The sequence below is a fragment of the Xiphophorus maculatus genome, chromosome 7, assembly GCF_002775205.1.
Source record: "Xiphophorus maculatus strain JP 163 A chromosome 7, X_maculatus-5.0-male, whole genome shotgun sequence".
Classification (NCBI taxonomy): Eukaryota; Metazoa; Chordata; class Actinopteri; order Cyprinodontiformes; family Poeciliidae; genus Xiphophorus; species Xiphophorus maculatus.
Window position 1 is genome coordinate 27143352 of NC_036449.1, and position 11970 is coordinate 27155321.

Genomic DNA, 11970 nt, shown 5'->3' on the forward strand with positions numbered 1-11970 from the left:
TGTTAAAGTCTCTCTTTCCGTTTTATTATTTTCTTATATTTCTATGATCGGTCTGAGGATCTGTTTTAACTCTGGATCATCACTGTTCTGGAAAATTCTTCTCCAGAGATTTACAGCATCACCATGGCAACAGAGACGGAGGATAAATAAACTTAAACTTGAATCTACCTGTAAAAACATTGATCATTGATCACAGAGCAGCTCAGTGAGTTTCTGTGTTTCTACAGATCCAGCAGGAAGTCAGGAGGCTGTACAGTTTACTGTGGAACCAGAAGAAACTAAAGTTCTGCTGGAGACCCAAAGAGACGGGAAACGGTACCTTGTTGTCGACTGCGGAGGTAAAAGTTACTCACCGTTATTTAAATGTTTAGTGAGAGACGAGTTTTAAAACTATTTGTGTTCACAATAAACTTATTGAAGTGATGTTGTGTTGCTCTGTGGATCAGCTGGTTTCCCTGCTGCCTTGCAGCAAGAAGGTTCTGGGTTTGAATCCCAGTCTGGGGTCTTTCTGCATGGAGTTTCCATGTTCTCCCTGTAAATGTCTGGTTTCTCTCTGGGTACTCCGACTTCCTCCCACAGTCCAGAACCATGACTGTTAGGTTAACTGGTCTCTGTAAATCATCTTTATATGTGAGTGTGTTTGTCTGTCCTGTGTGTCTCTGTGTTGTCCTCTGATGGTGACCTGTCCAAGAGAGACCTGTCTCTCACCCAGTGATTACTGGGGAAATAGGCACCAACACCCCGACAACTGTGCAGGGATAACTGGGTTATATAGTGGATGGATGAAGTTTTTTTTTTGTTTTTTTGTTAAATGTGAATTAGAATGTTCAGTAAGTTGTTCTGAGATTTATCATTTAATCAGATTTATTCTCTTTCCGTTTGTCAACAGATAAAAATATTCACTTCACTGTTCATGAAGTCCTGGAAGGAGGAGCCATGAAGAAGCTGCACAACGACTCTAAGTACAATCTGGGAGGAAGATATGTGGATGAAAAATTCGAAGAGTTCCTGAGAAAAATCTTCTCTAATGAAGTCTGGAATGAATATGAGAAAAACTTCCCCAATGAGGTTCAGAAGATGATGTATGATTTTAATCGTCTCAAACATTTAGGTGAAGATGTTCAGATCAGTTGCCCGGATAACCTGAGAGACGAGGCTCAGAAAAAGAAAAACAAAGAGATTAAAACATTCTTTGATTCAGTGGAAGGAGCTTCCTGGGATGATGGATCTATCAGAATCTCCAGAGAAAAACTCAAATCTTTCTGTGATGAGAGTCTGCAGAGAATCACCAAGAAACTCAGAGAAATATTAAACAAAGATCTCAACATTGGGTTTATTGTGTTGGTGGGAGGTTTGGCTGAGAACCAGATTCTACGTCAGCACATCACTGATCAGTTTGAACCTCAGTATAAAGTCCTGTGTCCTCTTAGACCCCAGGAAGCGATCCTGAAAGGAGCCGTAGAGTTGGGGAGAAACCCAAAGTTGGTGGAGTCTCAGAGAAAACATCCAGCTTGGTTCAAATGTTTATCATGAGATTTAATTCTCCTTTTTTTTGTTCTGAATTATCCAGACAATGTGTATAGTTTGTTTTCTGTATGTTTGTTTGTTTTTCTTTTTGGGAGGGTTTGGTCTGTTTGTTTTACTATTTCATACAATTGTAAAACGTTTTCCATGGTCCATCTTTTTCTGTTTAGAACCAGAAACCAATAAATCAGTCTTCAATTTGTAAACTGAAATAAAAATAAAAGTTATTTTTTATTTAACCTAGTTTTTCTGCCTCCCTTCTGTTTGTTGTGGTTTTTATTCTGTTTTTGGAGCCGTTTGGTTTTTGGTTTAAAAAGTTAGTTTGGACCTGAAAGGTCAACATGCAGGTGTGAATGTTTTAAAACTTAAATTGATAAATTACTGTTGCTCCCTGAAAGTTTACTTGTTTTTAACATTTTATTAATGTGCTGCTTATATAATTAGAGCTTTAGAAAACTGATATTTGATTAATTAACCATCTTGAGGTGGTTTATTGTTCATGTCTTATATTTATACAGTTGCACTTTAATTAGAATCTGGATGTGATATTTTTTGGAATAACTAGTTTTCTTATGTGTTTAATGAGTATGTAATCATTATATATTATTTCAGAAAAATAAAAATACAGATAAAATATATGAACCACTCATTAAAACAATATTATATATTATTTTTAATTGTAATTCCACTCAACATTTTCTACAGGCAGCACCTGTAGTAACACATTTATTCACTAGATGGCGCACTTAAAGCAGAAAAGTTTTATCTTGGTTTAAGTTTCGCTACATTTCATGACGTCAGAGCCGCTAGAAGTTGAGTCTGAACAGAGACCTTCATCATGATCTGAGCTCCTCCTCTTCCTCCTGTGACAGACAGAGGAGATCTCAGAGGAGCAACAGGAGGAAGAGAGTGAGGAAGAGGAGGAGTCCTGCTGCTGAATGAACGGCTTGTTGGGGTGAAGAACAGGATCTGCTCAGAGGACTGAAGTTCTCCTCCTGCTGCTGCATCAGGTCAGACCTGCTCACTAACTTTCACCTTTAGCTGCTTTTTACCTTCAACCTCTGAGGTGGGCGGAGTCAGAGCTGCTTCATCTTCATCTTTAATGTCTTCATGTCTGGAAACAACCTGCAGATTATCTCAGTTTTCCAGGTCAAAGGTCAGTCTGATGGCCTTTCTGCTGCATGTTCTCCTGATGTTTGGTGATGAAATGAAGAGTCTGTTTCAGTTTTCCTGTTTTCTTCTGGCTGCTGCAGAGAAATGTAGATGAAGGATCATCAGTCAGACTGAACTGCTGCAGCCTGTTCAGAGCTGAGATGTGATTCAGTCTCACATGATGGACAATTATCACCTGGAGACTCTTTAAATGTGTTTTATCACATTAATGTGTCTCATCTAGCTGTTTTCATCAGAACCTGAGCTGATGACCAGAACCAGATCAAAGCTGGTCACTGATCAGAGTGAGATCAGCAGCTGAAGCTGTTTAAAGTCAGACATCATGTATCAACCAGCAGCTTCATCAGCTGATGGTTTCCTCCTGATCTCAGACTCTGAAGCTGCTCTGGGAATCAAACGTGTCGTTTCTGTGTGAATCTCTGAGGCTGAATGTGGGAACCAGAAGCTGAGTCTCTCAGCTGTGAAGGATGTTTGTGAAACGGTCGACTGACAGGAAGGAATCTGCTCTGATTAAAACCTGCAGCATGATGGGAAGTTTTCAGGACACAAACGCTTGGTGAAATTTTCATTTTTTGACATGTACCTGTTTATGGTGTCATATTTGGGTTAAAATATATAAAATAAATACTTTTTTTTAAGATCATTGTTCAAAGTTTAATGTGTCAACATTTTCCTCCTCATGTTTTAAAGAATAAACACCAGCACATAAACAGTTAGTTTTATGTTGTTTTCAGTCAGATAATGGACTCTCTAACTTTCATTAATATATTTTAAGACAAAAATTTCCCAAGAGTTAAAAACTGGATCAACCCTGCAGCATTTCTGCAATGAGTTTTTTTAAATATTATGTTTGTTAACTATTTATTCATCGGAGCTGATGTTTTTAGAGGAGAAATAATCTGTAAAAATGCTTCTAACTGATAAACAATAGCTACCTGAACTCCTCTGGTGATGTACAGACTCTGGGTCTGTATTGTCCGCAGCCAGGTATCAGAGCAACAAAATCATCCAGTTAACAAAACGAGTTTTCTTAATTCCTTGGGTTTAAACAAATCTTAGTCTAGAAATGTTCTTTCCTGTTTAATCACATCTAATAAATAATCTTCGAATAAGGTTGCAGTAAAATCCTGCAGAGCTGAGAGCTGACCTCAAGTCAGAGTTTGGCAAAGATAAGAAGGAAATCTCAGTGTGCGGGTTTGTTGGACCTGCTGATCCAGTTTCTGAGATTCATTTCTTGTGTCATTCAGAGAACTCAGTCTGAATCAAAACAGAAACTCACCTGGGGGGGAAAATGTGTTTTACAGAACAGTAATGGAGAGTCATCATACTAATCTTTATCTCTTAAACTTTGACTGATTTATCTGTAGACAACACTCATCTCATATGACTTTAGGAAATAAGTTTAGCCCCCAAATACTTTAGTGATATTGTTTCATATTTAGAGGCTTTAATGACTTTCAGCGTCCAATAATTATTCTCTGCTAGTTTTTCTGTAATTATCTGCTGATGTTTGTGTTTCTTTTTTATTTGTTTCCGTTCTGATCATGTCTGGGTTGTTCATTAATGTTGTTAAGGTCTTGCCATACAGTTTAATTTGCTTGTCTCATATTTTTTTTTTAAACTTATTTCTTCTCTTCTGTTTTTGGTGGATTCTGGTTCAACTCTGTTTTCTTTAAGTTTTTAGATCCTATGTATTTCGACTAAATCCCATAACTGTTACCTGTACCATTATCAATTAATTTTATATTTAAGCAGTTTGTTTGTAGATTATTTGCTTTTTTCTGACTGTTCCATGAGATTCCACTTTAGACTACAACTAAGCAGTGAATTGAGACCATGCTATCATTGTTAATAAAGAGCCGAGACAAATGTTTTTTATAAATATTTGCATCTTTCATTCCACATAGGAAGAAATGTATATATGAATATCAGGACTAGAAAGAAATTAAATTCAGTTCAAATCAGACAATTTATACAGAACCAAAATCTGTGTTATACATAAATTTTCACTAGTCGATCTCACTGTAATTTAATATTTCATACCTGTCCAAGTTTTTTCCACCAGAACACTTGTTTATAATTGTTTACGTTCCACGCAGTGCTTTGAGCCAACCCGGAACAATGAAAACTGGTTTTACTGGGAGGCTTTAGATTAACAGCAGAGTGAATGTTCAGTTAGCTTTCAGTTTGTCCAGAGAAACAGATTCAGAGTTGTAAAGAAATCATTTCTCAGGATTTGGTTTTCTTAAAGATGGAGCTGTTTGCTGTGTTTTTCTTCCTCCTATATGGTAAGATCTTCTTCTCTAAACGTTTAAGTTCATTCAGCTTATTTTAATTTTTTCTCCTTCTTTTTATTTACTGCTAGTAATGTAATTACCAAACACATTCATGTGCCTCTGCAGTACCTAAATACGTCAAACATTGCTTTCAATCGTAAAAGTAATTTTCCGTTCATTGTCAATGCTATTCTCAGATTAAGCATAGATAAAATATGTCAAAAAACAAGGTCTTCATACCAACTGCATTATGCAGAGACATGGCATCATGTCCTTGTAGAAGTTTAATGGCATACAGTGTCAAAGAACAATTCAGACTTCTTGCATGCTGTGACAGATTCTGAAACTGTTAATGACATGAGATTTCAGCTCCTTTTGCATCGTCTTCTTTCCTGGGTGGTTATGAATGTTTGATGTATGAATGTTTGGCAAAGATGAGGAGGAAACAATAGTGTGTGGGTTCGTTGGACCTGCTGATCTAGTTTCTGCCATTTTTTAAAATCATTTCCACCTCCAGAGAACTCACTGTGAATCAAACCAGAAAGTCACCTGATAGGAAAATGTGTTTTACATAACAGTGATTAAGGAGATTGTCAAGTTAAAACAGCAAATAGTACACTTTTGAATGTATTCACCATCTCCACCCAACTGGCATGCACCTCACAAAGAATCAAGCGCACCCATCCCTTTCACTTCTCAAGCTCAGCAACCAAATCTATAAGGTAACTTAGCACACCTGTACTCACAATGATCTCTCTTCAGACAAGGAACCTCAACTGACACCACTTGTAGAAATGGACATTATTCACAGTTTACATCATTCAGAAGACCGAAATAAATTTGCTTGATGCAATGTTTTTCATGTGTTTGGAAACAAATTAATTGCACTGTTTGGAATATAGTTTATTTATTTATCCACTGTTAACTTACAAGTAAATTATTAAATCATAACTAACAATGATTCAATAATCATTATTACTTAATTAGTTAAAGTTAAAATTAACTCATTTTAATCTGTAATTAATATTTCTCTTATTTGTACTGTATGTAGGTTTTCAACCTACTCTTTGGCTACTCTGTGACCTACAGAGTAGTCACATGTTTGCTCATATGCTGTCAATGAAATTCATCTAAAGACAAGAAAAAGAAAAGATAAATAAAAGATGTCACTGAGATGAGTTGTTCCTATGTCTCTTTGGAGGAAGGAAGCTTTTTCAAGTTTGAGCAAAAGCTGAGGTGGCTTAAGAGAACAAACGACTTGAGTGATCAAACGGATCTTTGTCACCTAAATTTTAACATTTCTTCTGTAAATAACACTCATCTCGTATGACTTTAAGAAACACCTTCAGTACCCTAATTTTGCAGCTACTGTTTAATATTCAATGTCAAATTTATTTATATAGCACATTTAAACCAACAGCTGTTGACTTACAAATTACACCAACCATCATAAAATAAAACAAAGATTAAAACAGTAAAAACTAAAAAACAAAGTTATTAGACAGAAAACAAGTTTAGAAAAAGAGCAACTGGCTTTTAATACAGTTTTTAAGAGGTTTAAAAAGTGGAAGCAAGGATGTCTGTCTAATGTCAGAGGTCAAAGTTTAGAAGTCACAGCTGAAAAAGCACAATGTCCTCTGAGCTTCATCCTAGTTTTTGGGAAAACCAAAAGCAGCTGATCAGATGATCTCAGTGCCTGGGAAGCCACATGAAGTAGAAATGCAATAATAAAACCGGGTTTCTAGCCCATGTAGGCATCTTATAAGTCATCAAAACAAATTTAAAATCTATTCCATGACACACGGGGAGTTAGTGAAGGCCGGATAAAACTGGTGAAATGTGTTCAAATCTTTAAGTTCCTGTTAAATGCCAAGCCTCTACATTTTGAACAAGCTGCAGACGTGAAGGGAGACCTGACTAAACCCATCATGAAGTGCATTTCATTAATCAATTTTGGTTGTAATGAAGGCATGAACTATTTTCTCAAGGTCAGGTGTGGTTAAGGAAAGCTTAAGTTTAGCTGTCTGCCACAATTGGAAGAAACTCTTCTTCAAGACAGAGTTGAACTTTTTATCTTACTTAAAATTACAGTCTAAAATCATCCCCAGATTTGTGACAGACTGTTACAATCAGTGGGTTTAATGTTTTTCAGTGCCCCATAATTATTCTGATGTTTTTCTGTTATGATCTGCTGGTGTTTGTTTTTTTCATTTGTTTCTATTCTGATCATGCTTAGGTTGTTTGTTATTGTTGTTACAGTCTTGCCATGTAGTTTAATTCCCTTGTGTCATTGTTTTACTTATTTATTGTATTCTGTCTTCTGTGGATATTTTTGTAGACTCTCTTTTCTTTTAGACTTTTAGATCCTTTGTATTCCATCCAGCTCCCTCTGTGTTTATTAGTCTTGTTCCATAAGTTTTCCTACTCTGTTCTGTTCTTTAGTAATCTGGTGTCCATGTTACTCTTCTGTCAGTAGCACTTTGGTCTCCATTGTTCAGTTCTTATGTCTTCCATTCTGACCTCTCAGTTCCATGTCCTGTTCTTATGTCATTATTATAGGTCTTTTTATTTTCATTATTAATTATTATTATTATTATTATTATTATTATTATTATTATTATTATTATCATTATTATTATTATTTAATTACAGTTCTCTATAGTAGTCAGATAAACAAATTCCTTTAATTATCACCTGCACCATTATCAATACTTTTAACTAGTTTGTTTGTTGACTATTTGCTTATTTTTGAAGCTTTTTTAAAATTCCAAAAAGGTTCTTGTTCTTAAAGAACCAAGGTTGTCATGTTGTATTGAATGTCACATGTAGAGGCGTCACATGGATTGAAGTTTGAAGACAGACCTGGGTAGGTCCGGGTCTGACCGGACCGGTGTATGTATGTGTATATATATATATGTATATATATATATATATATATATATACATATATATATATACAGTACAGACCAAAGGTTTGGACATACCTTTTAATTCAATGAGTTTCCATTATTTTCATGACTATTGACATTGTAGATTCACACTGAAGGCATCAAAACTATGAATAACACATGTGGAAATATGCACTAAACAAAAAAGTGTAAAACAACTGAAAATACCCCTTATATTCTAGTTTCTTCAAAGTAGCAACCTTTTGCTGTGATTACTCAGGTTAATAAGTGGATTTCTTGCCTTATAAATAGTCATGAAAATAAAGAAAACCCATTGAATTAGAAGGTGTGTCCAAACTTTTGGTCTGTATGTATATATATATATATATATATACAGTATATATATATATATATATATATATATATATATATGTTATAATAGTTATGTATGTATAACTCTTTCTATGCACCCTTCCAGCCTCTCATGATTCATTGACTGTAAAAGTGGAGGTTCAATGGGCCCAATCTGTCGTGCTTCCCTGTCAGTACAGCCAAGTATTAGAAGAGATTGTTACAGTGAAATGGAGCCGCCTTGATCTTAATCCCAACACTGTCCATCAACGACGAGAAGGAGACGACCTAGATGCTCAAAATGAGCTTTTCAAAGGACGAACATCAATGAAACCTGAGGCTCTGGACTCTGGTGACTTCAGCCTCACTCTGAGTGAACCTCAACTTTCTGACAGTGGGAACTACACCTGCAGCATCATTGACGATGAAGAAGAAACAAAGCTGTCAGAAGTTCAATTGCATGTCAAAGGTCAGCACTTTTGTTCTAAAAAGTTGGTATCCTGGTTGGATGACAACTATCTGAATTTGTAGAGGTGTGTGTGTGTGTGTGCGTGGGGGGGGGGGGGGGGTGTTTGGAGTAGGTGCATGTGCAGATTTGTTGTTAGAATTGGGAAACTTGCAACATCATTTAATTACCCAGTCTGAATAAAGCATTTAGAGCAGGAGGCTTGAAGTCCAATAACTCAATACTGATGTTGATGCCAGGGCTGAACAAACCTTTATACAAAGAGTTATTTACAACAGCATATACAGTATGTATATATATATATATATATATATATATATATATATATATATATATATATATACATACTGTATATGCTGTTGTATATATATGTATATATATACTAGAATATAAGGGGTATTTTCAGTTGTTTTACACTTTTGTGTTTAGTGCATATTTCCACACGTGTTATTCATAGTTTTGATGCCTTCAGTGTGAATCTACAATGTCAATAGTCATGAAAATAAAGGAAACTCATTGAATTAAAAGGCGTGTCCAAACTTTTGGTCTGTACTTTATATCAGACAGGTTGAAGCCAGGGTGAATGCTGTGCTTGGTGATGCCTTAGACTCAGTCAGTGAGAGATGTAAATGCCCACCAGAGAGAAGAGAAGACAGCCAGTGATCCGCTGAGTTGCATTTTCGACCCTCTGAAGTTTGTGGTGTTCTGACTATGTTAACTCAGTTTATAAACTTTACCTGTTTGCCATGTAGCAGTCACTTCAAGGTACTTCATGAAGGAGACATAAAGTCGAAAAGATGAAAAGTCTTAAACATTTTATTCACTTACTTACATTAATACTAAAGGTTTGCTCATTGTGACAATTCGAAGCATTTTTCAACTCTATAGGAACACATGAGCTGTCTGAATTGTATAGTTACGTAAACTAGTAAAATGTTCAGAAAAATATAAGGTCAGTTATAACTATGCATGTCTTCAGATCTAACTGATATTTACTTTTTTTCCATAGAAATTCCAATTTGGGCCATAGTTCTCCTGGTTCTGCTGGTTTTAGTGCTTCCTGCTCTTTCTGGTGGCCTTTTATTTTATTTCCGGCAGTATCTGAAATTAGGTAAGTTCTTAAAACCAAATATATAACATGTTATTCCATAAAATTTATGACTAACCATGAAAGATATTCAGGTCCATATAGACTTTTCTCCTCTTCTTTACTTGTAGTTTTAGTTCCTGGTGTTGGGCAGAAGATTGAAGTACATTCAGCATAGAAAAACTATAATGAGAAATATTTCATGCATACGTGTATGTTTAGAGTTGTGTACTTTTTTCCATGTGCTTAGTACATCTTAGAATTTAATTATATAGTATTTTGCAAGATGCTTAAAATACATTTCCATGTTATGTTCAATTATTAGGCAATAAGGGGTTTAACATTATATTAAGTTTGTGTTAACTTTTGGATTTTTTTCTGTAAATTGCCTTGAAACAAAATTGTTTTTAATCAGTGCCATATATGGAATATTGACTGTACTTAGTTCTTAAAATGCAACTATTTGAACAGGTTGTGTTCTAATTATGTACATTCAAATTGTTTCTTTTTTGCCATTTAACAGCCAGCTAAATGGCAAAGAAAAATGGCAATGAGTCTGTGTGTAGTAACCGACAGCAAAAAAAATTCAACTAATTTTTTGCATTATTTTTCCCTTTGCTGTGGCGCACTGCACTGAATTAATAACACCTACCTCTCCAGGTTTCATTTTGTTAACGGAATTGTTCTACCGCCGATAGCTCGACTATGGATGGCATGTAAAAGAATGGTCTTTTTGCGCTATGCTCATGCGGGAAATTTCTGGATGTAAATAATACCATGCAAGGGATCCATTAACTTTTGTATCCATGTGCGCGACGGGATTTGGCACCTGAGTCACTCAGAGAAATAACAAAAACCCAATCCATCTGTTGTGATCAGAATGGTGGTAAATTTATTTTACGTTTTGTCTTTCAGGCTATGCATCACTATCAATACCACCTGTAAGCATACACCTACCGTGTTTCCTTCGAACCAGCCACTAGGCAGCAGTTCCGGACAGAGAAAGACTGTCGTATTACATGCATCACCCCAGTAATTTTAAGAATACTCATTGGTCCCCCGAATAGCGATTAAACCCAAGCATTTACATCTGTCAATGAAATCCCCCTGGGTGCCCAGACCAAACTTGAGCATTATGCTGCTAGTACCTAGCACTCATCAACAACTCATAGGTGGAAATGAGACTGTCACGCAACACAAATAATAACTCAGCCGGTGCGCTAAACAAAAAAACATAATTTAACGAAGCTTCAAGGCAGATATTTCTCTAGAGGAATTTTAATAATTGAGGTACTAAAATCATTCGAGGAATCATTAAAGCCGTTCTACTTAATGTTTTCAAAATATTCAAGGATAATTTTATTAACATTTTAATTTAATTTAATGTATCCTCTGAAATATCCATCCATCCATACGCCACTTTTCAGAAAAACATATGATGTCTGAGTTAGGCATACATGTCTAAGTCTTAACTGATCTTTGTGTTTTTCCATAGAAATTTCAACTCGGGTCAAAATTTTCCTGACTCTGCTGGTGTTTCTGGTTGTTCTTGCTGTTTGTGGGGGCCTTTTATTTCGTTTTCAACATAAATTTAATACAAGTAAGTCTCTTTTACAACAGTATCACTGTAAATGTTGAACATGTTGAGATTTTCAGTTTTCCTAAGAAAGATTGTGACAATTTCAGTTAATTGTGAACCATTAACTTATGCAGAAAGATGAAAGTTTCATTGTTGTGTTACATGCTCACATTTACTGTTACCTTCACTGTGTTTCTTTTTATTTTAATTATTGGCACCTTTGACAGTAGAAGTAAGATTGAAAAAACTAAAACACACAACACATCCAAAAGTAGAGTTAAAGAGAGAAAAAACTCAAGAATGAATGGGTTCTGCTGCTATAAGCTGCTTGCTTCATGCGTTGCAGAAATAAATAAATAAAATGTAAGTTTTATGTAAATTTAATGGAGTTAAATTATCTCACCTTATTTTACCTTTTGTATTGTATATTATATGATTTAACAGAAATGGCTATGCATTCTGTGAAGAAATTTTAATTTCTTTGAAAACTGCATTGAGGCAATATATATTTTCTGCCAGTGTTGTGTAATTAGAGTTCTTAAGATCTAACTATTTGGACAAATGTACCATTCAAATTATGTACATTTTAGCTACACACTTAATTTTATGTCATTTAACATTCATTT